Source organism: Hemiscyllium ocellatum, chromosome 11, assembly GCF_020745735.1.
Source record: "Hemiscyllium ocellatum isolate sHemOce1 chromosome 11, sHemOce1.pat.X.cur, whole genome shotgun sequence".
Classification (NCBI taxonomy): Eukaryota; Metazoa; Chordata; class Chondrichthyes; order Orectolobiformes; family Hemiscylliidae; genus Hemiscyllium; species Hemiscyllium ocellatum.
In genome coordinates this window covers 95,134,940-95,162,168 of record NC_083411.1, presented here as the reverse complement: position 1 = coordinate 95,162,168, position 27,229 = coordinate 95,134,940, and the positions used below count along the sequence as shown (strand labels likewise).

General features: G+C 41.3%; 1 protein-coding gene across 5 annotated transcripts in view; it reads left to right on the top strand.

Annotated features, from left to right (window-relative positions):
• LOC132820264 (probable E3 ubiquitin-protein ligase MID2) overlaps window positions 1-27,229 on the top strand; it is a 243,501-nt gene that overhangs the window by 72,536 nt on the left and 143,736 nt on the right. Inside the window, exon 1 of one of the 5 annotated variants that reach the window (XM_060832273.1) lies at window positions 21,340-21,499. The exons of 3 other annotated variants lie outside the window; for them this stretch is intronic. The gene's annotated coding sequence lies outside the window, so the exon portion shown is untranslated. Of the gene's footprint in view, window positions 1-21,339; window positions 21,500-21,674; window positions 21,736-27,229 lie in introns of those variants that run through there. One more of the 5 variants, XM_060832276.1, reaches the window with a different exon arrangement.

Here is a 27,229-nt window from a genome sequence, read left to right as displayed (position 1 = left end):
AATTTCATCGAATGGTTTGGCAGTTGAGAACATCATGGATGTGAAATGTGCCCCAGATTGAATCAGTTGCTTGTATTGAGCCAACTGGCCTCTGCCAAGGCAATTGTTGGAATGTTTTGATTATTTTTAATATTCCTTTCCAAATATGAGAATATTTAGTTGGAGTCCTGATCCAATTCAAGAAGTCTGTGTCGAAAAATGTACACAGTTCTTCCACCTTAAATTTAATAATTCACTCTCACTCCCAGCTGCCAAAGGGCTGTTTGAGCAAAGTGCCGATAGGTACCTGTCACCTATGGAATTGTACACCAGCAGCACCGTGGTGTACACCATTGAACATAACTACATCAGGCACCTACAAATGGAGGTGGGGGCAGAGGACAGGAAGTTTAAAAATTTCCAGCTCATGTCCTCTGCCATTTTAGTTGGAGTAGGGAAATGAATTGCAACATCAGGTCAGCCTTTTAAATGTTTCAGTATTGAACTTTCTTGAGTTTGATATCTTTAGCAAGGCAGGTAGATTTCTAAAGCCTGTGTAAAACATTGGGTCAGTCAGTTTATGAAACCTGGAGGAAGTCTGTGTTGTGGAGTTGCAAAAGAGTTGACGCTGGCAACACTTTTATGCTCCTTACTAAAGGTGGGTGATTTTTTAAAAAAACAAAGGCGAGTGGCACAGTGGTTAGCACTGCTGCCTCTGTCAGAGACCTGGGTTCAATACCCACCTCAGGCAACTGATGACTATATGGAGTTTGCACATTCTCCCCGTGTCTGTGTGGGTTTCCTCCGGTTGCTCTGGTTTCCCCTCACAGTCCAAAAATGTGCAGGTGAGGTGAATTGGCCACGCTAAATTGCCCATAGTGTTAGGTGAAGGGGTAAATGTAGGGGAATGGGTCTGGGATTCGGGTCGGTGTGGACTTGTTGGGCCGAAGGGCCTGTTTCCACACTAAGTAATCTAATCTAATCAAATGTCCATTTTAGATACTGTATGATTAATGACTCTATTCAAAACATAATTTAATTATAAAATTCCATCCTTAAAACATGTGACCATTAAATTGATCAGCATTGAGTATATGTTGATGTATTCAAGTACTTTTCCAGTGGATAAGGGGGTTGTATATATTCAACTGTCAGAATCAGACATACAGCACAGAAACAAACCCTTGGGTCCAACTCGTCCTTGCTGACCAGGTATCCCAATCCAATCTAGTCCCACCTACCAGCACCAGCTATATCCCTCCAAAGCCTTCCTATTCATATACCCATCCAGATGCCTTTTTGCAATTGTACTAGCCTCCATCACTTCCTCTGGCAGCCCATTCCCCACACACTCCACCCTCTGCATGAAAGTGTTGCCCCTTAGGGGAAAAGCTATGAAAAGGGACCTATCTCCTTAAAAATATGCCCTTTAGTCTCAACTCCTCTACTCCAGGGAAAAGCCCTTGTCTATTTACCCTATCTATGATCATCATGATTTTATAAACCTCTGAAAGATCACCCGTCAGCCTCTGACACTCCAGAAAAAACAACCCTAGCCTATTCAATTTCTGCCTATAACTCAAATCCTCCAAAGCAGACAACATTCTTGTCAATCTTTTCTGAATCCTTTCAAGTTTCACAACATCTTTCCAATAGGAAGGAGACTGGAATTGCATGCAATATTCCAAAAGTGGCTGAACCAATGTCTTGTACAACAGAAACATGACCTCCCAACTTCTGTACTCCATACTCTGACCAATAAAAGAAAGCATACCAAATGCCACCTTCACTATCCGATCTACCTGTGTCTTTACTTTCAAGGAGCTATAAACCTACACTCCAAGGTCTTTGTTTAGCATGTGTCAGCTGGTCCTTTGTACTTTGAATCTTAGGAGTCCAGACATCTGAGCCCTTGCAAATCATCAATTTCAATGGTTCTGTTTTGCACTGAATAGTTTGTTTATTGAGTTGTGATCCTATGTCAGTAAGAATGTGGCTGAGTTCTAAACCTAGAAATGGACTTGGCTTATTAGGATTTGTTGACACAGTTGTCAAGGAGATATGAACTCTGTTTGACAATTCAACGAGTATTTGGAATTAAGGTTTTTGGAGGTTTCTGAATGGATGTCTTATTACTTTGACTGTTTCATTAACATTAAAATGGAGCCATTTTCTCAATTAGGTTTAAATGGCTTTGTTGGAGTGATAGTTATATGAACTAATAGGAGGTATAAGCTGAAAATGTGTTGCTGGATAAAGCACAGCAGGTTAGGCAGCATCCAAGGAACAGGAAATTCGGCGTTTCGGGCCAGAGCCCTTCATCAGGAATAATTCCTGATGAAGGGCTCTGGCCCAAAACGTCGAATTTCCTGTTCCTTGGATGCTGCCTAACCTGCTATGCTTTAACCAGCAACACATTTTCAGCTCTGATCTCCAGCATCTGCAGACCTCACTTTTTACTAATAGGAGGTATACTTTTGTTCGTGTATTTTGAATGGATGAGTTAATTTGAGGGTTCTATGAGCACTTCAAAGAGTTGCTAGCATTGTTTCACCAGTCAAGATGGAAATGATTCCACAAAGCCCAATATCCTGTCATCATTTTGGGGCACATGGTGGCTGAGTGGTTAGCACTGCTGCCTCAATGTCAGGGACCAAGGTTCAATTCTAGCCTCTGGCAACTGTCTGTGGAGTGTGTACATTATCTACATTTGTGTGGATTTCCTCTGAATGTCCTAATTTCCTCCCACACTCTAACTATATGCAGGTTAAGTGAATTGTCCATGCTAAATTGCCTATAGTGTCCAGGAATGTGCAGGCTTGGTAGATTAGCCAGGGGAAACTTAGGAATACATGGATGGAGTTGGACTGGATGGGAGGCTTTTCAGAAGGTTGGTGTGGACTCAATGGGCCAAATGACCTGCTTCCATACTGTAGGAATTCCAAGATTCTAAGTTGCTCTTTATTTACACACAGTACATAACAATAACTCCAGTGAACTCAGAGCCACCTCCTAAATTGAGCAAAACCCCTGACTCTCCTGTCAGCCAGGGCTCCAAATGGACCAGGTTAACAGCCCCTATCGGGGAATTCTATTTCTATGATGTCAACCTGGCTGTCTACAATGACTAAGAACATTGCAGGTCTTTTCATGGAGTCTAAGTTAACATGCAAATATGTTCAGGGTCTACCCTGCCATTTGCACAAAAGTGAGGCTGCTGCTGGCTGTAATTTTTATTTTGCTCCTTGTTGGCACTCTGGGCACTGCCCCACCCACATGGCTATATCGGCATCCAATTCTTGCCACCAGACATAACATCCCACCAACATCTTCATTTTAAAAACCTCATTCAGCCAGTATCTGGTGACCTTTTGCTCATGGCAATCACTCTTGCTTCCCACAATATGTTGTCTGCTCCTGTAATCCAGTCTGGCTGGGTCCAGAAAGATTTCAATTCTGGAGTTGATCGTACTTCTGTGATGTTTCTCTTCGCGCGCCCCCCCCGCCCCACATTACCACCAGCTGCTCCAGTTTTGCCAGTTCAGAATCCTTTGTATTCAGTCTGATTGTTAGTGGTGACTGGAAGGATGTCTCATTAAAGTTTAAAACCAAAACAGACTCTTTTCCAGTGATGGCACCACCAGTAGTGTATCTGTCGGTAGGAAGTGGCTCGAGGCATCCCTATTAGCCACTTGGCCTCACAGATGGTGTTCCAACTAGTAATAGTATGTACTGGGAATAAGGGCCCACAGCTGAATTCAACCTGAAGCGGTGGGTGTCCTCTTTAAGTAGTCCTAGCAGGGGTTTGTGGTCCATTACTAATACAAACTTGTCTGTAAAGATGTTGCTGAAGTTTTCTCACACTAGACATGAGCAGAAAACCTTCCTTCTCCATCTGGGTGTATTTTCGTTAGGTGTATGCCAAAATGCGCAAAGCATATGCAATCAGGAAGTTGGGTCAGTGGTAAGCCAACATTACCCCAATTACACATGAGAGATCCCTCATGGCTGCACCACATCTCGCTTGTAATCAGTGTGCTAATACCTTTTAGATGATAGTTGCTTCAACACCTCCTTTAAAGGTACATCTTGGCCAGGAAGGTGACTTCCAAGGCTGACCCTTTATTAATAGCCAATGTACAAGTGCCAAGATGGAGGTCAAGTTACACACGAATTTTTAGGAATTATTCCCCAGCCTAAGGAAAGACCTAAGCTCTGGTACAGACCTGGTAGCCGGGCAACTTTCAGTCGCCCTCATTAATCTTCCAACAGGTGTAACCCGGTCTTAATTCTGTAACCCAAAAAGGTCACTTTGGGTGTCTCGAATGCACACTTTTCCCTTCTAAGGCATAGGCCTGCCTGGGAGAAACATTTAAGCACTATGTCCAAATCCTCCCAATGCTCTTTATTGGTCTTCCTGTTTATTAGCATGTCATCCAGATAAATGGCAACCTCGGTTAGCCCTTGTAAAATATTCTCTATGGTCTGCTGGAAAAGGATGCAGGCTGCTGATACTGCAAATGGCAGTCTTGTACATTAGTACAAACTATTAAGAGTATTGAATTGTAGCATACATCTGGGAATCCTCATCTAATCATAATTGCAGGTATGCATACCTGCATGTCCCAGTCTCGTGAAAGACTGCTTCCCCACCAGTTTTGCACTTAAGCCCTATAGGCAAGAATTTGAGTATATATTGTTTGAAATTCCCACAAAGGTGAACCAACCTATCTGGCTTCATAATCAGTATGACCAGTGCTGCTCATTCTGTAAACCGTTACCTAGTTTGATGATTCCTTCACTTTCCAGCCTCACAATTTCTGTCTCAACTTTTACCCATAAGACGAATGATACTGGGTGGGCCTTGCACAATCATGGCATTGCTTCTTGGTCAACATGTACAGTAGCCTACGCCCCTTTTGATAGACCCTAGACTTCCCTGAAAAACATCCAGGTATTTAATTAGGATGTCATTTGGGCCGTCATCTAATTTTAAAGTGTTAAGCCAATCAAGTTAAATATTTTTCAACTGATTTTTACCCCATTAATCTTGAGCCCAAGCCTTTTACTATAATCAGTGTTAAAAGAATGAACTGCTTCTCATAAGAGACGGGAACCCAAATTGTACCTTTTTTTTAATCTGTAGTGGTTTCCTAACAGAGCTGGTCATCCTGGCCAAGATCTTATGTACTTATGGGTTGGAGTCCAGAGCAAATTTTAGTAAAATATAGTTCTGCAGTTACTAATACAGCTATGGTGGTATCAACCTCCATTAGAAGAAAGTGAGGACTGCAGACGCTGGAGAAGTCGGTTCAAAAGATTGGTGCTGGAAATGCACAACAGGACAGACAGCATCCAAAGAGCAGGAGAGTCAACATTTCGGACATAAGCTTTTCATAAAACTCCCAAGTCCATTAGAACCATATACCATTTAACCAGATGTTTATTTTGGTTCTGATTTGGATGTTAAGCAACTTAATTAGTCCAAACCAGCTGTAGATAGACTTTCCAGGGTGTGCAGGGATACATGTGCTTGCTGTCTTGAATCCACATACTAGCAGCAACTACAACAGCCTGCCAGTCCAGGCCCTCCAGAAAATTTTAACTGTTCAGTGCAGGCTTGGCTTTGTTTTGGGGTTTGCTGTGGGCTGACCCAGAGACCCTCTGCTCAGGATATGTCCTGTGTGAGGCTATGCAATTGCCTTCACTCAAGAGGTGCTCCCCAAGCTCAGTCGCCCTGGTGAGGGTGTACACTTCTATTAGAATACCCTGTAACTCAGATGCTCCACTTCTCTCATTTTCTAATGAGTAACAGTTGTAGAGCCTGTTTGAAGTTCAGATAGTCTTCAGCTAGTAGGCATGATCATATCATTAATCCCACAAACCAAACAGTCTCTCGACATCTCACTTCAGATTAAACCAAAATCACACAACTCTGTCATTCATCTTAACCTCATCAAAAATCCCAATACAGTTTCCTCTGTTTCACAAATTGCTGAGTAAAACTGATAACATCTCCGAATTGGAGGAGGCTTGGGCTATAATGTTCCCTAGCTAAAGCCATCAACTCTTAAAAGGTGGTAGTATATGGTGCCTCTGAGAAGGTTGGCCTCCTAATAGCTGCATGTCCACAAGATATCAGGAGAATTACTTGTTTATCGTCAGCCCCAATGTTGTTTGTCATGAAAATAACTAATGTATCCTTTCCACATATTGGACCCAGTCTTTGGATGGATCAAATGAGCTCAAGCTTACCAGATAGAGGCATGATGCCAGAAATGTTTACCCTGACTCAAATGTGACTGACAGCAAATCTCAGAGGCATGTTTTTCTCCCATTGCCACTGAAATAACACTATGAAGACAGGTATCCTGTCATCAAGTCACTGTGTTTTATTTTCACGTACATAGTACATTTCGTTGATTCCATTAGCTCAGAGCTGGCTCCTAGAGTGAGGAGAACCTGTGACGCTCCTGTTTATCTGTCAGTCAGGATTATCTGACTGGGGCTGTTTGCCTGGTCCAATCAGATGTCAAAATGAATTCCACCTTTCTGACCTCATTCCAATCACTGAGATCTGTCCATAGTTCATACTGGCAAGTGAGTAAGGAAGATGAAGGAGGATGTAAAGGAGGTATTGGAGTTATAAAAGGAGCATAAAATATATGTGAACAGATCATGGGATTGGGATAAGACCTGGGAGGATAATGTGGCACATAGAGTGACCTAATAGTCATGAAGAGATCATGGCTGAAGCCCCAGCAAATGGAAATGGTATTCTAACCCATTTGTTCTTGGTGGCCACTCAGTGCACAGATTTTCAAATGATCCACTCTCCATTCCTAACACTGGCATGAAAATTTGGCCCATATGTCCCCTATGGGAAAGGAAGAGAAGATAATTGAAAAGGGAAAATAACTGCTGGCTCAGTGGAAACTGTACAATGCTGTGAGGTGCAATTTAATTAGCTTCCAATATGGGTTTTTGCAATTGTGGCCTGTCTAACATCAATGGAAAGTAAACCATTGTCTTGCACTTGCATCTTCTATATTTCCACTAAAATTGCCACAGATTTTGAAGTTTGAATGATGTATGACCATTAACTTTAAAGATAATTCTTTTGGGGCTGATCCCAAGAAGTGAGAGAACTGCTCAATGATTCTGGAGATGGCCTTAATAGCCAGTTTCATGGCCTATAATCACTTTAATATAAACATTTTCTGTCAAAAGGACACCTTTTGTTTTTGCTTCCTGTCTCCAAGACAATTTGATCTGATTACATGCATGGTTAGTGTACAGCTGGTGACAGGGCTATTAGCAGAATTGATTCTTTATCACAGACACTTCTTTTGTGAACGTGGTTCTCTGGTTCAGCAGTGCGATCCATCAGAAACTTGATTAAATAGATAGAGTATGTCTATTATCTGAAAATATTGAGCCAACAAGTAGTGCAATACCGTGAGGGCCTTTGATAAAGGCAAGTTGTTCATGGTTCACTCTTATGTCATTCTGATTAAAATTTATTTAAAGGGATACTGCCTTCCTGAAAACAAGTGTTTGATTCAATTTTTTAATTGAGGGTTTAGTACGCCAATACAGAAGTGATGATCATTTGGTTGAATTTTTTTTTAAGTTAAGTGGAAATTGAATGGCGTTTTCGGGAGGGGTTTTAGCTGTGCGGCTTAGCCCAATTTCTTACACTATCTTACTAAACTTGCCTCATTAACTACCTATTCTGCCCTTTGTGACCTCCACATCCATTTCTAAACTCACATTACTATCCACCCTTCCTGAAACCTCTCGATGGATATTCCTGAATTGCTGGTGCCAGTGCATTCTTTAGAAGATTGTTATATAGCTGGACAAAATACTGTCAGCCCAAGCAGCCCAGCATGCTGACTGGCATTTGTCCAAAAGATAGCAGCAGGCATGGGAAATTTTACACCCCAATTTTACAGGCAGGGGTCCGGATGGTGTGCTACACTGGCAGATGTCCTCTTCCAGGCAAAAGTGAGGACTGCGGATGCTGGAAGTCAGTCTAGATTAGAGTGGTGCTGGAAAAGCACAGCAGGTCAGGCAGCATTTGAGGAGCAGAAAAATCGACATTTCAGGCAAAAGCCCTTTATCAGGACCCGTCCTGATGAAGGGCTTATGCCCATAATGTCGAATGTCCTCTTTTGTCAAGGCAAGTAGGAGAGGTGGTGATAGCAGACCAAGCCAGTGTGGTCTGAAGTTTCCACCCAGGGCACTGCAGTCTTAGATGATGCCTGACCAGTGAAGGAGCAGGAAAATCAATGTTTCAGGCCTAGGCCCTTCATCAGGAATGCTGGTCGGGGGATGGGAGGGTGCTGAGAGACAAATGGGGGGTTGGGACTTGGGGGAAGGTAGCTGGGAAGGTGATAGGTGGATGCAAGTGGGGGCTGATTGTGATAGGGTGGAGCAGACAAGTGGGAAGGAAGATGGATAAGTCAAGCGGGGGAAAGTCATCAACATCGACTTCACTAGTTTTTCCTTATCTCCCCTCCTCCCAACCCTCCAACTTGGCACTGCCCTCTCGAACTGTCCAACCTGTCCATCTTCCTTCCAACCTATCTGCTCCACCATATCCACCAACCTCTCATCACATTTTCCACCCCCCTCCCCATCTGCATCCACCTATTGCCTTCCCAGCTACTGTTTTTTTTTTCCCCGCCCCAGATCCAGCCTCCGTCTCCTTCCCCCTCCACATTCCTGATGAAGGGTTTATGCCTGAAACATTGATCCTCTTGCTCCTCAGATACTGTCTGACCTGCTGTGCTTTTCCAGCACCACACTAACTCTGGAGGAATACAATATGAAAAGAAATCCAATTACTTTTCCCTCTCCACTCGTATCTTTTTTCTCTAAAGCTTACACTCACTCTATCTTTGCCACTGTACCTACCCTTCCTCCAAAGTTCATGCTCTGCCACACTCTTTCCCTCACTGACTCTCTCCAACCCCAACCCATGACTAACCACTAACCCTGCATGTCCTTTGTGCTGCCTACTCACTCAATGGGACATCTCCCCACCTTCATTAAAATTAGTGTGTCACCCATTTTCATCTCCCAAAATACCTACAATTCTCTGATTCCAGGAGAAAAACTGCTCTCAAATACAGCATAAAAGTCAAAGCAGGTGGTGGGCTGCCTGACATTTGTTTCTTCATCCCTTATGTGGAGGGCATTTTGATGCTGACTGACCATGTCCAAGGACTAGTATAGGAGGCTGCCCGTGACTTACTCAGTCTGTACCTCCCAGACTGAATGCCATCTCCCTTCAGACTGAGGACTGCTGACAGCTACAACAAGCTTCCTGTATTTGTGTCTGTGCTAAACAGCACAGAACTACAGCAGTATGGTGAGACTTGTATCTCTGGAAGAGAGAGGAAAGCATTAAAAGGCAAAGCTTGACAACAGGAAGCAGCAATGCTGAGCATCAGCTGGTCTCCAAGTAAGTGACAGCCATGAGGATAAATGAATCAGATAGACATGCAGTCTTGTCCAGTCATTGAGTTGGGTGTGAGCCTCTGAGCACAGTTTCTTTGCTGTCGAATTACAATGATAGTTGCTCATAGAGCCAGAGGCATTGCACTGAACAGCAGATGCATGTTGCAGGTAGAGTTGAGAAGTTCCATGAGTGTTCTTTGAGGCTATCAGGTGGTGAATGCCAATGTCTATGGATGTGGGTTGTGTAGCCATTGCCCAATGGTGCATGCCCTGAAATGTAAGTATCTAGTCTCCTACATGGAGGTCATTTGGAGCTAGCCCCAAACTGAAGTCACCAGGTACCTGTTCTGACTTCCATGTCAAGATTTTTCAGCATTTAGCTTGTTCAGCATGTTTTTAAAGATGAATAGCTGAATATTAATGAGATGAGCTGTGGCATTAATAAGGTGTTTAACAAGCAATAATCCCATTTAATTGGCAACTGACAGCTGTCTAATGAGAAATTCACCTTGCCACTTGGCAAGTGCATAAAACATCCACTGACAGCAGAGTAGGGTTCCTGAGCACGGGACTCAACCACTTTTTGTTGTCTTTGTGTGGTTTTTTTTTTTGCATTTATTTTTTGCCATTGAGTTTGGACAGCATCGACGGTGGACTTGTAGCAGGTGAAGAGCAAGCCCAATGTGGGGGAGAGTGGGTCCTGAGGCGACATCAGCAAGTTAGGCCCAGTGGTGTAAGGTGGCACCTGAGAATCGGCAACTTCACGGTGACATTGAGGTGGGCCACTGCAAGAAACTCCAGTGCTGCTGGGAACGGCACAGGCAGCACAAAGGTGAGACAGCCCAGTAGCAAAAGGTGGCATCTGAGGATTGGCGATTTTAGCTAGTTGGGTCTGCCGAGGCAATAGTCGTTCTGAGCCAGCTCAGAACTCTAACGTAGATGGACTTCTCCTTACAAATAAAAGCAAAATGAAATGATGTAGTTTAAAACTATCAAAATGATGCCACATTGTGGTGACAAATGGAAGCTTTTCAATGTATTTTAATGTATTTCTCATGTAATACATGCAACAAAAACTCATTCAGTTTTGAGAGAGATCCTACTGGACCCGTCTTATGATTCAGCACCAACTTTCACCATAGCTTATGTCTCTCACACTAAAATTATACTCTTAATGTCTCAACAGCAATACTCATTGTGGCTTATGTGGGAAGTTATGGTTGATTTTTCCAACATGTTGTTTTGACAATGTTATTTGGATTACTTTATCAAATATTCCATTAAATATCATCATAAATCTGATTTAAATGGTTTTGTTCTATGCAGTCCTTCAGCACTTTGCTGAAAGAAATGCTGATATATAATTCAATCTCTTAGTCTTTTGCCCAAACACTTTTTTTCTTTCGTAAGTGTGTAAATATCAATACTTGTTTTAAGTGACTTATTCACACTGATTTGAAATAATACCTTTTATTTAATTATTTACCATGAAGCAAATGTGTGAAATCAAAGTGAATCTGCTCTTAGACTAATGTCATCTGACCACACAGTCTCTCCCTCACTTTTTTTACAAAGCAGAAAATGTTCATTGGGCAGAATCTTCACTGCCAGAAAAAAAGCAAGGAAGCTGACAGGAGGCAAAGGTAATTGATAGTTGCCATGAGAAAGATGCTGTCTGTGGTGATGGGAAGATTGAAGGTAAGTTGTGGGTGGGTTGGCCAATTGGAAGCCTTCCTGCCCAACTCCCCATTGACACCTTTGTAATCAATTAATGACTTCATGTCACTGCAATGATTAACTCCATTCCAAGGAGACAAGAATATGAGCAGCTTCCCTGATTTGCACAGGGAAAGGCCTGCCTGGTGGGTGAGAAGTGTGGGGTCAGTGTAGTGACATTGATCCACCCCAGGTTGGGATGATTCAAGGTGCAGCTGGGGAGATGGGAAGAGCTGCTGAAAGCCATTTCCTGTCGTTGTTAGTGAGGCCTCCCAGTCCCTATCTCTTCGTAACCACATTCCCTTTGATAATATACCACCTGGTCCTACTGCTTCTAGACTTCCAAGCTGAGCCACCAGCAGACACTGAAGCTTTCCGTGATGGCAAATCTCCAATTAGATTACTTAGTGTGTGCACACCAACCCGCCGAAGTGCAACCCACCCATACCCCTACATTTACCCCTTACCTAACACTACGGGCAAGTTAGCATGGCCAATTCACCTGACCCGCACATCTTTGGACTGTGGGAGGAAACCGGAGCACCCGGAGGAAACCCACGCAGACACGGGGAGAACGTGCAAACTCCACACATTCAGTCGCCTGAGTCGGGAATTGAACCCGGGTCTCAGGCGCTGTGAGGCAGCAGTGCTAACTACTGTGCCACCCACATATTCCCATACAGTGGGGCATAGCTGCCCTGGAAAATGATCCTGATGGAAGGCCAATTGGGTGACCATGTAAGTGCCTGCTAGGTACAAAACTGACAGGTTTTTCTATTTGTGGTGCAACAGGCATTGCAATCATTCTTATACCTGTGGAGATTTTGCCTATTGTAACAGAACTACTCAGATTTCATGCCATTTATTGTTTACAAATGTTCAAATTTTCAAGTTGCTACAGAGTTCATGGACTTGCCATGCTGTAGCTGTTGTGGCAGAACAAGCTTTAGGAAACAACACTGACCAAAAATCTAGAAGTTTGTTGGTGATTATTTATAATGGAGCAATAATTGTTTCCTGGTATAATTCTATTGTATACAAAACACTACAACGAGGTACTGAAGTGTAGTTCACAGTGGGGCATTGCTTTCAATTACAGGCAATGACTGAGAAAAAGACATTGAGGCAGAATTATCACTCGGATTTCAGTAAAGTACGTGATGAGTGTGTATCATTTTTCACCATGTCTATTTCAATTGTGAAAATGCTCCAGCAGTTCGATGATTATTATATCCTTCTAGGCCTGGGTTGTGCCAGCAGAGATTATTTGAGGGTATGGATTACCCGTCTCACTTTGAAGGCAGACAGTCAGAACCATTGAAAAACACAAATGCACATACATAACTGTCCTTTGCAACATATTTTCAGGTTTTGTTTTTACTGATTGCAGCATGCAGACTTATTTTTAATTTGGAGCACAAAATAAATATCTTTTGACATGGTCAAAAGAACAAAGTGCGATGAAACATGTCAAATTAAATATCAGATGTTAAAAAATCTCCTAAAGGAGAGTTAAACAAAGTCCTTTAATTTGCCAGAAAATGAACCTCCAGGCTTCAGTGCTCACATCCCCATCAATAACCTCTAAACACTTGCTGAAAAATGCATTGTTTGTGAACTTCAGATTTTCTTTACTCTGCAGTCATGATGGCATGTTGTGTGTACCAGCTGTATAACTGATGACAAACCATTCTTCCAGGCCATTTCCAGCATGACTCCTTTTGTTTTTCAACCAAAAATACCTCCATCAAGGATCAGTTTAAAAGTTTGGGTTTAGTGGCACTGTTACTCCATCTTAGCTAGTTTTCAGCATTGGCATGAATATGATCTATTTGACCACAACAGTATTTTTAATATGCAAAAGATTTTGCATTGATTCATTATTCAAAAGTTGAGTATGAACTCTGAGTCAATTGTGTGGATGATCATCTTTACAATTTCTCTGTGGATTGTGAGGTTTCAAATTGTCTTCCTCAAAAGGGAAATGGAATATTAGCTTTTATATCAAAAGGGTCTTGCCAAAACAATACAAGGAACTAGTTAGACTACATCCAGAATATAGTGAAGAGTTTTGGTTTCTATACCTAAGAAAATATGTATTAGCATTGGAGCTAGTCCAAAAATGGTCCACTAACTTAATTCCAGACATGGAAGGATTTTCGTATGTGTAGAGGTTGAGTAGGTTGGGCCTGTACTCGGGAATTTTGAAGAATAAGATGCAACCTTAATAGAGCATAAAGGATTGAGGGAGGCTTGACTGCATAGGTATGGAGAGGGTGTTCCTCATGAGAGTGCTAGGACCAGAGCATAATCTTAAAATAAGGGGCCACTATTTTGGGCATGAGAAGATTATTGTCTTAATCTGTGGATGCCTCTCAACAGAGAAGGCTGTAAAGGCTTGGCGATTAAATGTATTCAAGGTTAAAATAGACAGATTTAATCAGTAAGGTAATTGGGTTGCATGAAAAAAACAGCTGAGCATTGTCAGATGGAGTGTAATCAAAAGGAAGAGAAACCTGATGAGCTGAATGGTTTAGTTCTGCTCCAGGTGTTGGTATTAGAGATGGTGGACTTTCCTTATTTTTAAGGAACAGGAGATAGATTTTTGATATGCAAGGAGTGAAAGTTGATCAGCCATGATCTTTGAGGCTAGAGCAGGTTCAAAGGAGCTAGAGATCTTCCTGTGCTCCCAGTTCATATCTTCATGCATTTTCTTTCCTGACTGACCATGGGCAGTTCTTAATATTGAAGAAAGCCCAGAATATCTATAATTTAAAATAATATGCATTTATATTGCACCTTTTCATGTCTTCAGACCATCCTAAATACTTCAGCATGAGTTAAATGCTTTTGAAGCATAGCCATATGTAACCTAAGAAAATGTGGCAGATGAGATACTCTGACCAAGATTCCAAAAATAATGAGAGAAATGACAAATGATTTGGCTTTGATTGAAGATCAGTACGCAGGATACAAGAAAAACTATATTGGACTTTTGTGGCACACTGGTGGTCCTACATCTGGGCCAAGGGGGCCAGGTTTAAGTCCCACCTCGTCAAAATATGTCATATGTCTGAGAGGTTTATTTAAAAAATTTAAGGAAATACTGTTGTATTAAAACATAAGCTTTGCTAACAGTTTCTCAGAATGGCATTGCCCCTTCAAGTAAAAAAAAAATGCCTTATCATTAGATTCCCTTTGTAAGAAACATTGAGTTAATTGCAGCATCAGCACATCTGACCTGCATTTTATTCTTCATAAAGGGACCACCTTGAAGCTGCTAAATGAAGTAGAGAGTAAAAGAGCAAATGCAATTCCACTCATTAGCTCCCTTTCTGTATCATTTCAGCTGAGTGTTAATTCAGTTTCCTCCTCCTGTTTGGGTTGATCCTCTTTGTCAGTTCCCTGGAAAAACGTCACCAGTTCTCAATGTTTAAAAGCACTTCAGAAAGAAACAGACAGCAAAACAAAGGATGTTAATGCAATATCACTAGAATGGATGAAATGGGTCACTATCCTGCTGCTGTTTGTGGAAGTTTACTTGCACAAGTGATCAATGCCTTTCATAACAATGACTATCATTCAAAACTGCTTAAGTGGTTGTAAAGTTCCTGAGGTCATGTAACTTTTGCAATTTCAATTATTTTAAAATCAAAATTGGTTTAAAAATAACTTTTAAAGGACCATGTACTTGAAAGAGCTCTTTTCCTTTTGGAATGAAAGTCCAGAATGATTCATTTTTCCTTTTCTGGATGAGAGTGAGATGGTAGGGGTGAAGAGGGAGTGATGAAGTATTCAGTCATGGCTGTTCAAACTTCATGGAGTGGATCAGGTGTCAAATGTACAAACTAATCTTACTTGTCAGTTTTTATGTTTGTATGTCACAGACATGGGCTGACTATACATGCATGCCATTTACTCATCACTAGAATATTTTTAAACATTCAAAGGAAAACCATTTTCAAAGCTTTTTTTTTCATGAAAATAACACTGAGAGGCCACCTGTTGGCAAATTTTGCTTTTGAAGACTGATGGGGGCAGACATTTGTCTCGCAGTTGTGTACAACCAGTGGGTACAGATTGGCTGCTCAGTATGTAAAGCACCTGAAATTTGACTGCAACCAAGTTTAAATGTCTCTCAAATATATGTACAACTGACAGCCAACCTAATGTCATCCATTTTATGCACATTCTTGAAATGAATTTCTATCTTTTTTTAAGACTTATAATTTTATTTAGTTTCTTCTATCGGCGGCAGCAGCAGGTTGCTAATACTTGTGTGATGTCTTGGTGAGTGATAATATCATGTCACTTTCTGCATGTTATTGCAGATGATCCAAGTTACCAGCTGCCCTTCCTTCCCAACTGGTGAGGATAGCATAAACCTTGGACATCACTTCTGAGGTTGGTGTTGACCCACTCTAGTTCATCAAAGTGAATGTTCTTATACACCTTGCAAACATGAATTAACAACAGTATGTGGGCCCTGTATAAGGACCCAATGGAGAATGTAGATTCACTGGAACTACTCCTAGGTTTCTTAATTATTCTGTCATTGTATGCATTTCCTAAAGTTGTCAGTTTGTGGAATAATAGCGATGAATACTAACCATTTCACCATTATTCCCACGGGATTGAGTCCACAGACATTGTGTAAGAATGCACGTTCAGAATTTGGTGTTTCAAGTTAGTTTTCAACTGGCAGATCTTGCAGAAGAAGCCAGAAAGCAATATTGAGGAATGGAAATATGTAGCAGGTTCAGGTCATGAATCCTTTTGCCAATTAATATTGGAAGATATCTGCATAGGTTTCTCTGAGATCCATTCGATGTTTCCCTAGTCAGGGAAGTCTTAATCATCTAGCATGCTAATCTGTTAATTTAGATTTAAGGGGCTGTTCTGGAAAAGTGGATGTTGAACCTTTCCTGTACCTAAATACCATCTACCACTGCTAATGGAATATGCTGCTGTCACATATTAGATTACTTAACGTGGAAACAGGCCCTTTGGCCCAACAAGTCCACACCGTCTCTCCAAATGCAATCACTGCCCTACATTTAACCCCTTCACCTAACACTATGGGCAATTTAGCGTGGATAATTCACCTAACCTGCACACTTTTGGATTGTGGGAAGAAACCAGAGCACCTGGAGGAAACCCACGCAGACACTGGGAGAATGTGCAAATATTCCACACAGTCAGTCGCCTGAGGCAGGAATTGAACCCAGGTCTCTGGTGCTGTGAGGCAAGACTCCAACATTCGGTGAATGATAATCAGAATTTAGTTGTCAATGGAGTATTATTCAAATCCAGGGACATGGTTGAGTCAACATGGCAGGGAAAACCTCACTTCAGGTAACCCTCAGTGTTTCAAAATGCCAAAGCCCTTGCTGCAGGATGGAGTGCTTAGCTCAATACAGTTTGGATGCACAGGGTGGTGTTACTACAAGTGAAGCAGAGCCCAACTCACTGGCAAACACAGTGAACTAGAATTTCAACTGATCAGCGTTCAATAAAACCAAGTCACACCTCATCTTAATGAATGATTTGTCAAAGTTAGGGCAGTTTCATTAATTCAGAATTGGCCAACTGCCGAAAGACCTTGAGCTGAAATAGAAACAAAGCCACGTGTTTAAAACAAAAAGTCTAAACAAACAGATTAATTCTAAGAGTAATTGGCTCTTGTAATCAGAATAGCCAATGATGGTATTGTTGTCTTCACATTATGTCTTAACAGTAAGAGCAAGATAGTCTCATAATTAAGAACTGTAACTTGAATTCAGTTCAGCAAATCAAAGTCTAACACAAACAAAATATTCATTTTATGATTTGCATAAATCTGCACTTAAGCAAACTCCCCCCACCCCTCATTTGGATCTGTCTGGAACATTAACATTCTGAGCCCAAACAGATCCTGCAAGGCTGTATGGTTAAGTTTTGCCTTCTCATTTGAGGGTCCAGCAACAGGAAATGTGTATATTACACTTCTTTTACAAACTTATTCAGGAATATTTTGAGTGTTAAAAAGCTGGAAGCTCTTTAGCTGTAAATCATTTACATAAATTTGCACTATAAGACCATAAGTCATAGGAATGGAAGTAAGGCCATTTGGCCCATCGAGTCCACTCCGCCATTCAATCATGGCTGATGGTCATTTCAACTCCACTTACCCGCATTCTCCCCGTATGCTGCAATATAGTGTGATACAATGGAACTTGTTACTTTTAAAATGTATCGGTTTTTGTGGAGCTTGGAAATTGACAAAATACAAACTGGGAGAAAGTGAGGACTGCAGATGCTGGAGATCAGAGCTGAAAATGTTTTGCTGGAAAAGCGCAGCAGGTCAGGCAGCATCTAAGGAGCAGGAGCATCGTTTCAGGCATGAGCCCTTCAGGAATACAAACTGGATGCTATTGGTGTCAATAAAGAATATTAGTCCACTAATAAAGCTTTATTATAAGACTTTCAATCATTTTCATCTGCAACTAAAGACAGCAACTCCAAGAATGTTAAAAATCGCACAACACCAGATTATTGTCCAACAGGTTAATTAGAAGCACCAGCTTTCCGAGAGAGACACCTGATGAAGGAACAGTGCTCTGGAAACTAGTGCTTCTAATGAAACCTGTTGGGCTATAACCTGGTGTTGTGATTTTTAACTTTGTATACCCCAGTCTAACACTAGCATCTCTAAATCATGTCAAATAATGATCTCAGCCTAGCTTTTCTCTATCTCCATCCCTGTCAACTGTTGGTCAAAGCAAATTATAGTTTACAATAGTCACCATTGCTGAGTTTAGCTTTGGCACTTTGTTTAGCCTTTAGCTTGAATAAAATAGAAGATGCCAAGAAGAGATCAGGTGCTTCCTTGTAAGAGTAGAATTAAAATCATTGAACAATCCCCTTTTCCAGCAGATATTTGCTACTCAAAAAGGTTGGGAGTAGATCTTTTGTTCCTGTGATCTCAAACTCGGCATAGAATGGGCAGATGTTCTCAACAAGAAAATATCATAATAGGCTCATTGAACAAATTAAATCAATTTGATTATTTGGAACGCTATTCATTTGAAGTTATGGTTTTGGACCAATACCCTGGATTCCATCATGTACCACATCATAATCTGCAAACCAGTGTTTGTTTTGAAACCTCTATGTTGTACAAACAGAATGCTAGAGCTCCTTGCACTGTTTCTAACTCCTCTCTTCCCCTCACTTTTGGTTTGAGTGAACTGCAATCAAGAACTCAAAGGGGCAGGAAAATGGAGCCACCTCACGTCTAAAGCCATAATGCAGCCCCAAGCTAAGACTTTGCTATAATCACATTTTGCAACCAAGGCATGGAGAAAAGCCTTGTGCTGAAATTTGACCGATATCGAAGCAGCAATGGGATCACTCTAGCAGATAAACTAGTCACAGAAATAATGATTTTCGAACCGACTATGTCACAGCATCCAACTAGATTGTTTGTTCAATCCACTCCTCTTTTCCAGAAATGTTCTAAAATATTTAACATCTGGCTGGAGTGAAGGCAGTGCAAAGACATAAAGGTAGCAGACAGAATGTCCATTAATTGGTAGCAGGCCCAGCTCTGAATCAGAGTACTGGGAATGTTGAAGTATCACTCTGAGACTTCCACTCACCTCCATGTTGGAGGTGCCTTTTTTCCAGATGAAACTTTAAACCAATGTAAAAGATCACATGCCACTAATTCATGGAGAAGTACAGTTATCCTGATGTTTCTGGTTAGTATGCAATCCTCAACATCACTGGACAATAGGTTATATGGTCATTATCGCGTTGTTTTTACTGAAATTTGGCTCTGCCCAATTTGACTTACGCTTTACCTACACTATGACTAGACTTCAAAAGTAATTAATTGGTATTAAATCACTTTGGGACATCCTGAGGTTGTGAAATCCGAAACCTAAACAGAAGTTGTAAGAATTTTGTGGCGTAGTGGTAGAGTCCCTTCCTTTTGAGCCAGAGGTCTGGGATCATGTCTAACTTGTCTTGGAGTGTCACTACATCTCTGAATAGGGTGATTAAAATGACTAAAACTCTTCTGCCAGACAGCTGTGTAATCTGTGTGATGTGTAACTGGTAAAGTCTAAAATCTGAGTTTTATAATGAGTATAGAGTACCGTGTTTTAAATTGATTCCTACAGTGAGGAGACAGTGCAGAATATTGTAGCTGAGATTTTCTCTTGCATCGGTAAAGTTTTCATTTGTATAATATTTTTTGTAAGATTGAGATGGCAATTGTTTTAAAATATCCTGTGTAACAAAGTAGCTAATATTCTAGTGCATGTCACCTATTTTTGTTATTCTGTTACTGTTTGTGTAATGCGTCGTGCTTAGTCTCTATTCACCATAGGATACATAGTGACTCAGGCCTCGGCGGAGCACATCCATCACTGTGCTACCCTGTGTGTAGCAGCTACAATCCAAGAACATGTTCTGACGTGTGTGTTATCCTTTATGTAACTTCGCTTATCCGTTCATAATCCTGTACGATCAGTACTCTGCTCACAAGTTGCCCGGTGGCGCCTTTCTTAAATTCTATTAGGAATATTCTCATTAAAGTTGCTTTGAACAACATTGTGCTCGGTGTTGAAAAACAACATTCATGATGTTGTGCCATATGAATGGGAAGGAAAAGATTTAGTAGACTGAACCAAGGAGCTGCTCTATCTTATTTCAATTCATAGTAACAGGGAGAAAATGAGGACTGCAGGTGCTGGAGATCACAGTCAAAAAGTGTGGTGCTGGAAAAGCGCAGCCGGTCAGGCAGCATCTGAGGAGCAGGAGAGTCTGCATTCCTGATGAAGAAGCTCATGCTGGAAATGTCGACAATCCTGCTCCTCCAGATGCTGCCTGACCGGCTGTGCTTTTCCAGCGCCACACTCTTTGACTCCATTCAAAGTACAAATTGGTATCAGACACCAGTGCTAATTTGTGTGTCAGGATCTCAATGATTCGGTTTTGGAGTTATGTCTGAACTTGATAATATATCGTAGATTGACACGAGCGTAGTACTGGAATAGTGCTTTGTTGTCAAAAATATTGTCTTTGGAATGAGACTTCAAGCTGAGTTCTGTCTGTATAAATGATTGTAAACCATCCCATAGCACTCATTGAAGAACAGGGGCCAGTACACTCGGTTTCCTGGACAGAGTATATCTCTCAATCAATATCACTAAAAAGTTACCCAAGTTCAACATTTTTCTACGTCACGACAACAACAGAACTAAACAGTTTTGAAAGCTCGGACAGTTTACGAGCGTGTTTCACGCTTGCGAAGCAGTTGTCAATTGCAATAATCTCTTGTCACCTATGACATAGATTTTTGCTGTGCTTTAGTGTTTGATGTCACCATTATTCTCCTCTGACCACACTCCCTCCTGGGCCACCAGGGTTAAACTTTACTGATTTGGTTTTTTCTTCATGATTAGCAGGTACTTCTATCATTGGGGAGGGAAGAGATGGTGTATGTGTGTGCGTGCGCACCCCAGTTGAGTTTGATGTTCTGCCCATCTCTTCATAATAGTACATCGTTCGCGGCAGTTGTCATAATAAATGCACACAGCAGCGGGGAACCTGCCCGATTTTCCTACAAGACCCTTAGGGAGATTTTAGTGGCTCTCGCTGGTGGAGGGAGATAACTGAAAACTGGCTAAGAATTGAGCCTAGGATTTTCTGATCTATTGTATGCTGAAGATTTAGCATTTTATCCACCAGCGCACTCACTACCTTTCCCACCCCTTTTCCCCGCCCCCCCCCCCCCCCCCCCCCCCCCACCTTCATCCTCTGCAATCTATGAATAAGAACCAAAAATCCACAGCACTGCGAGATATAAATGGGCAGGAGTTGTATTTGGCTATGAAGAAATCAGCTGTTTTCGAAAGTCCTGGGAATGAAAACAGGGAACAATGAGTCTTCGGCAGTATCCCTAGCCAACTAGTCAGAGGTCAATTATATTAACGACATGAGGCGATGGTTACAGTCACTAACAAGTGTTTTATTGTAGCTTTTCAGTCATTTTGTATGAATGACGATCAAGGAAACAGCCTCTCTCAGCAGGATCTAGTGCGCCAGAAAATCTTGCAGCTCTCTCTCTCTCTGTGGCAGTGAGGTAAAGTGGGAGGAGTTGCTTTCCTGCAATTGTGTCGCTTCAGAAGTTAGATATTCCGATCCTAGCTCTCAGTGTGTTGCTGTGAGGACTCGGCGCGGCTGCTTCGCTGTTCTCGTCTCCTTTTCCTATTCTGCTTGAGCGGTGTTTGTGTGGTTCTACTTCTCCAAGATGACAGGACAGTCAGCCGTATACCAGAGTCAGCTGGTAAGTAACCCCTCCCACCAGGGTCTTTATGGATACCGGATTTAATTCCCGTGTATGCATCAGCTTCTTTATTTTAGGGTGCCTGAGAAACCGAGAGAAGGATTTGAAAGGAGTTGCGACTGAACCGAGATAGCCTGAGCTCCGTTTTTTAAAAGAAAACTATCTTCCCTTGCGGACGAGAGCCTGTCATGCTCCCAGTTCGACCTTGGTCTGTGGATATATTTGCATATTCCAATGTACGTGTCTCTTCATTCAGAAGTGCCTTCAGGTTATGTGATATCCAGTTGTTGTTATATGGTATACAGTTGTAGTTTGACAGTTTACTTAAATAAAACAGTCCCAACGTGTAAGTACAACGGTATTGAACGAAAATAGAATAAAAGTCTCCAGTTTGGATTAAGACGCATATCTTATTTTTTTAGAATACTTTTACACATTACCCACGGCGTTTCTGTAGCAAAATAATGTGATAAATCAGTTGATGCAGTCAGTGCACTAATTTGAAAGAAATATGTAGCACCATACGTTGGGTGTGTTGTTTTTAATCTTGTCTGTTCCTCGTGTTATAATGAAGCTACACAGCAGAACTGAAAGGAAGCACATGACTTCAAATAGTTCATCGAATGTATTTTGTTTGCTCAACTGAGTTACTTCCATGTTGGATATCTGTGGTTTTACTGAGAAGATTCCGATTCTTTACAATGTGTATGTTTGCCAGTTTCACGATCTCTGGGCAGTGTGATTGCTTGATCGATCTGAAAATGAATGAGAGCGGTGGGTCATGTGGAGAGACTGGAGACACGAAGATGGTTCGTGTTATTAAAATCGTTCTTCTAGCGACAAAAGTTTGAATTTGAATCATTTGCAAAGCAAATCAAGATTCAGTCTTTTGCATCTTTTCGTGTCTGAGCATTTACTGCAGAAATCATTTACTGCAGAATGTGGTGTCCACAACGTGTTTACAGTTTTTCTCATTTTCTTTTCGACGAACATCTGGACAAGTGTATTTGTAATGCTACTACTTTTTATAACTGCGCCAAGAGGCGCTCTACTCAGAAACAGTGATAGTTACTTGTCCTATTAAGTTGTGGGGGTTAGCTCTTGCCATGATGCTGAAGATAACTGGGCATTTAACTCCATTTACAGTGTGGCTCCTATAAACCGTCCTCGGTAGGCGCGGCCCATGTATTTCCCTGGGGAGTGTTCACGTGTGTAATCTTAATTTGGGAGTGATTTCGCACCGGACCTGCGGATAAAGCAGAGGCCACGCTGTTTACTTGGAGTTTCAATTGCCCAGTGTCCACTATTGTTTGTTGCGACTCTATGAAGCACTTAGGGCGTTTCGCTTCTAAAGGCGCTAAATAAACGCAAGTTGATGTATTACCTTTTTCCACGTGACTTGTGTGGAATATTACTGAAATGTTGAGCTAAATCGGTCTTTCTCCCCATTGCAAAGCTTAAAGCTAGTTATAAATTTTGATTGAAGACAATGCGGGTTCCCACCAATTCTGACCAGAATAAAATGTCAAGTTAAATCCAGAGCACACGTCACTAGGCATTAAGGTAGTTTTGTCACATGAAGAGTGAAGCTCGACCAGTTTCTGAAGTTTAGACTTTATTTGGAAATAAGTTTCCGTGTATTCATTTTGATTTGATTTCATTCTCTTTTTGATATTGTCGGTAGATTTGACCATTTCATAGGACAGTCCTCAGAACCTTGTCAGAGTGACAGTTGTTTACATCCAAGCCTAAACCAAGAGTGATAACAAGCTGTTCTACAATGGAAGCGTTGTCTAGCTTAGCCAGTCCTCATTGACAGCAGTATATGGCAAGATCGTGGTGCACTGATTTTCCTTCTTGACTTCCGGCATCTCCCTATCACCGCTCCCCAATCCCCCTCCACTCTCCCCTCCATTCCATCTACCCCACCAAACACACACATACGCACACAAGCACCCTCTTCATCCCCTTCCACTGCAATCAAGTTAGGAGAAATTCAGACTATGCAGCTAACAGGGATCGATTTTGGGGAGGTAGATTAATGTTGTGTAGCTATATCTTTGCAGATTAAACTGTGCCAGTTAAGGAAACTATTTTAGACGTGTTGTATAAAGTTGAACTGTAGAAGATTCTGCAGCCAACAGATGATTGGTAGGTTCCAATGTTAACAGTACTGTGAAGGAATTTCTCCAGTGAATCATTTTTGAAGGGCTCTGCAGTAATACAACGAGGACAAGAAGCTCCTCGGCTCAATTCCTGATCTGTGCTGTGGTCATCGGTATCTTCCAAAGCAGCAGTCATATTGTTATTGAAAGGAGGAAAGTAGGAAGGAAAAGGAAAATCAAGTTTTCTGTTCGGGAGTTCAATGTTTACCACTGACGTCTGTGGATCTATGCCAGTAACAGCTATCTAGTTTAATGTGACCAAAACTGTTGAGATTAAAAATTGTTTTATACTGAAGGTTTATAATTGACCTTGAAAGTAATGAGCTTAGAGCATGAAACAGTTTTCAGTAATTACCAAATTATTTGATTGTGGAATTGTCTAGGCAGCAATTTTTAAATTTACTGTTCTATTCCCATGGCATCGCCAGCAGTACAAACAGCAGGTTAGTTAGTGTTATCTGATCGTGTTATCTGACCGGTGAGGTTTGGTTGTGTGTAGATATTATTAATGCTACTGAAAACTTCTGTTAAGTCAATGCTTAGGGGTGTCATTTCACAGAAAATGAGACCATTTGAATTGAATATGGTTGTTGTGAGTGAAAGTGTAGGGAAGTACAATGAATAATTCATAGTCATATAGAAATGTACAGCATGGAAACAGACCCTTCGGTCCAACCCATCCATGCCAACCAGATATCCCAACCCATTCTAGTCCCACCTGCCAGCACCCGGCCCATTTCCCTCCAAACCCTTCCTATTCATATACCCATCCAATTGCCTCTTAAATGTTGCAATTGTACCAGCCTTCACCACTTCCTCTGGCAGCTCATTCCATACATGTACCATCCTCTGTGTGAAAAAGATGCCCCTTAGGTCTCTTTTATATCTTTCCCCTCTCACCCTAAACCTATGCCCTCTAGTTCTGGACTCCCAGATCCCAGGGAAAAGATTTTGCTAATTGCAGAACAAACCGAGCCAGATGGAACAGCAAACCCAATAAACACTCAAGTTGGAGAATATTGACACACTCTCAATTTCTATATTGAAGATAAAATAACACTTCATTTCTATATAAAGATTTACTTTGTGCAGTTTCTTTACATATACAGGTCCAAGAGCAGAACATTCATTTTGACAATGTCATGCCAATAGGCATGAAGAGATCCAAAGCATTTTTATTTGCTGCTTTAAAATGATAGTCCCCTTTTATCTTTGTAAATGAACCCTTGTTAAGTTTGAGTTCTGAGAAAGGGTCACTTGACCCAAAACATTAATTCTGATTTCTCTCCACAGATGCTGCCAAACCCGCTGAGTTTATCCAGCAATTTCTGTTTTTGTCCTTATTAAATTTACAATGATTGTTATCAAATGCTGAATGGACCCTTTTGACGCTTATAGCAAATTCCTGCAATTATCAGGGGAAATAAGTTAATAAATCACCTCTCTGGAATTTCACACTGACCATTTGCATGCATATAACAAGAAAAGTCTCACAGGCATTGTCCACCCTAGCCAGTACTGAATAATGGATGCCATTGGAATTTACCGCTGCTGAAGTGGTGCTCACAGCCCTGCGGCTTGTTTTTTGCAGAAATAATGATTTTGGACAAAGATTGCAAAACTACCGCATTGTGCCCATAGAGAAACCAAGTCACATGACTGAAACCTTTTTTTGATCTGAAGTTTCTTCTCTGCCTGCTTTTTAAAATTAGCATTGACAACCAGCAGCTCCTCCCTCAACTGAAGCCAGCTTGTAGTCTCAAATTGTTGGAATCCAAGAAAGTTCCTGTTGTTGTGAAAAATAGGCTAATTCATAGTCTGTAATAATTGCCACTGCATCCAAGCTCCCAGGAAAAACTTCACTAGATCTGATTCACATCAATTAATTCTGCGATAAAGGTTTACAATATCATTTCAGAATTTAGATTTTATGGTAGAGGTGTATGGGATTTTTGTTTTAGTTTTGTGAAAGTGACTTTTTTTTTGAGAAGTTGGGAGTTATTTTTGATCTGAGAGTTCAAATATAATTTCAAAGAACATATATGACTTAATAACTTAGCAGGTAAGCTTAAGAATAATCCAAAGAGATTATACAAGTACATTAAGAGCAACTAGGGAGACAATAAGGCCCTTTAGACATCAACAAAGGTCATTTATGTGTGGAATTACAGAAAATGGGAGAGATACTAAGTGAATATTTCTTGTCAGGTTTTTTCATTGTGGAGAAAAGCTAGGGAATTTGGGAAGTAAAAAATAACATCTTGACAACAGACCACATTACAGATTAGATTACCTACAGTGTGGAAACAGGCCCTTCGGCCCAACAGTTCCACACCGCCCATCCAAAGAGCAACCCACCCAGACCTATTCCCCTACATTTACCCCTTCACCTAACACCTATGGGCAATTTAGCATGGCCAATTCACCTAACCTGCACATCTTTTTGGATTGTGGGAGGAAACCGGAGCACCCAGAGGAAACCCATGCAGACACTGGGAGAATGTGCAAACTCCATACAGACAGTCACCCGAGCCCGGAATTGAACCTGGGTCTTAAAAAACAAAATGAATACATCTCAGCATTTGTCAGGACATTGTGGGAAGTTAGGGAAGAAATTGCAGGAGTCCAAGCAGTGGTATTTGACCATGGGTGAGGTGCCAGAGGATTGGAGGGTACCTAATATTGTGCTTTTTTATTTAAGAAAGACTGTAAGGAAAGATTGTGGGAATTATAGGCAATTGAGTCTGACAATGGGTGAGTACGTTGTTGGAGGGACTTCTGAGAGACAGGATTTGAAAAGGTAAGGTTTTGTGCAAGGGAAATCATGCCTCACAAATTTGATTGGTCATATCTTTTAGAAACGCAATGATAAAGGTTGTCTACCTGAACTTTAGTAAAACCTTTTGATAAGGTTCTGCATGGTACACTAATTAGTAAAGCTAGATCACATGGAATTTGGGGACAGCTTGTCAAATGGATCAAAATTGGTTTGATGGTAGCAGACAGAAGGTGGTGGTGGAGTGTTGTTTTTCAGCCTGAAGGCCTGAGACCTGTGGTGTTCTGCAGGAATCAGTGCTGGGTCCACAGTCTTTGTCATTTTTATAGATGATTTGGCTGTGAATTTAGGAGGTATGGTTAGTAAGTTTGTAGATGACACCAAAATTAGTACAAGAGGTTATCTAAGATTACAAAGGGATATTGATCAATTGAGCCAATGGGCTGAGGAGTGGTAGCTGGAGTTTAATTTGGATAAATGTGAGTTAATGCATTTTGGTAAAACAAGGGCAAAACTTATACAGTTAATGGTATGGCTCTGGGGAGTGTTATTGGACAGGGAGACCTAAGTGTTCAGATACATAGTTCTTTGAAAGTTGTGTCACATGTAGGCATGGTGATTAAGAAGACATTTAGCATGCTTGCCTGTATTCAGATCATTGGAACATCATATTGAGGTTGTACAGGATGTTGGTTTGAACACTTTTCGAAAACTGTGTAGAGTTCTGGTCTCCTGGCTCCAGGAAGAATGTTATTAAATTGGAGAGCATTCAAAAAAGATTTACAAGGA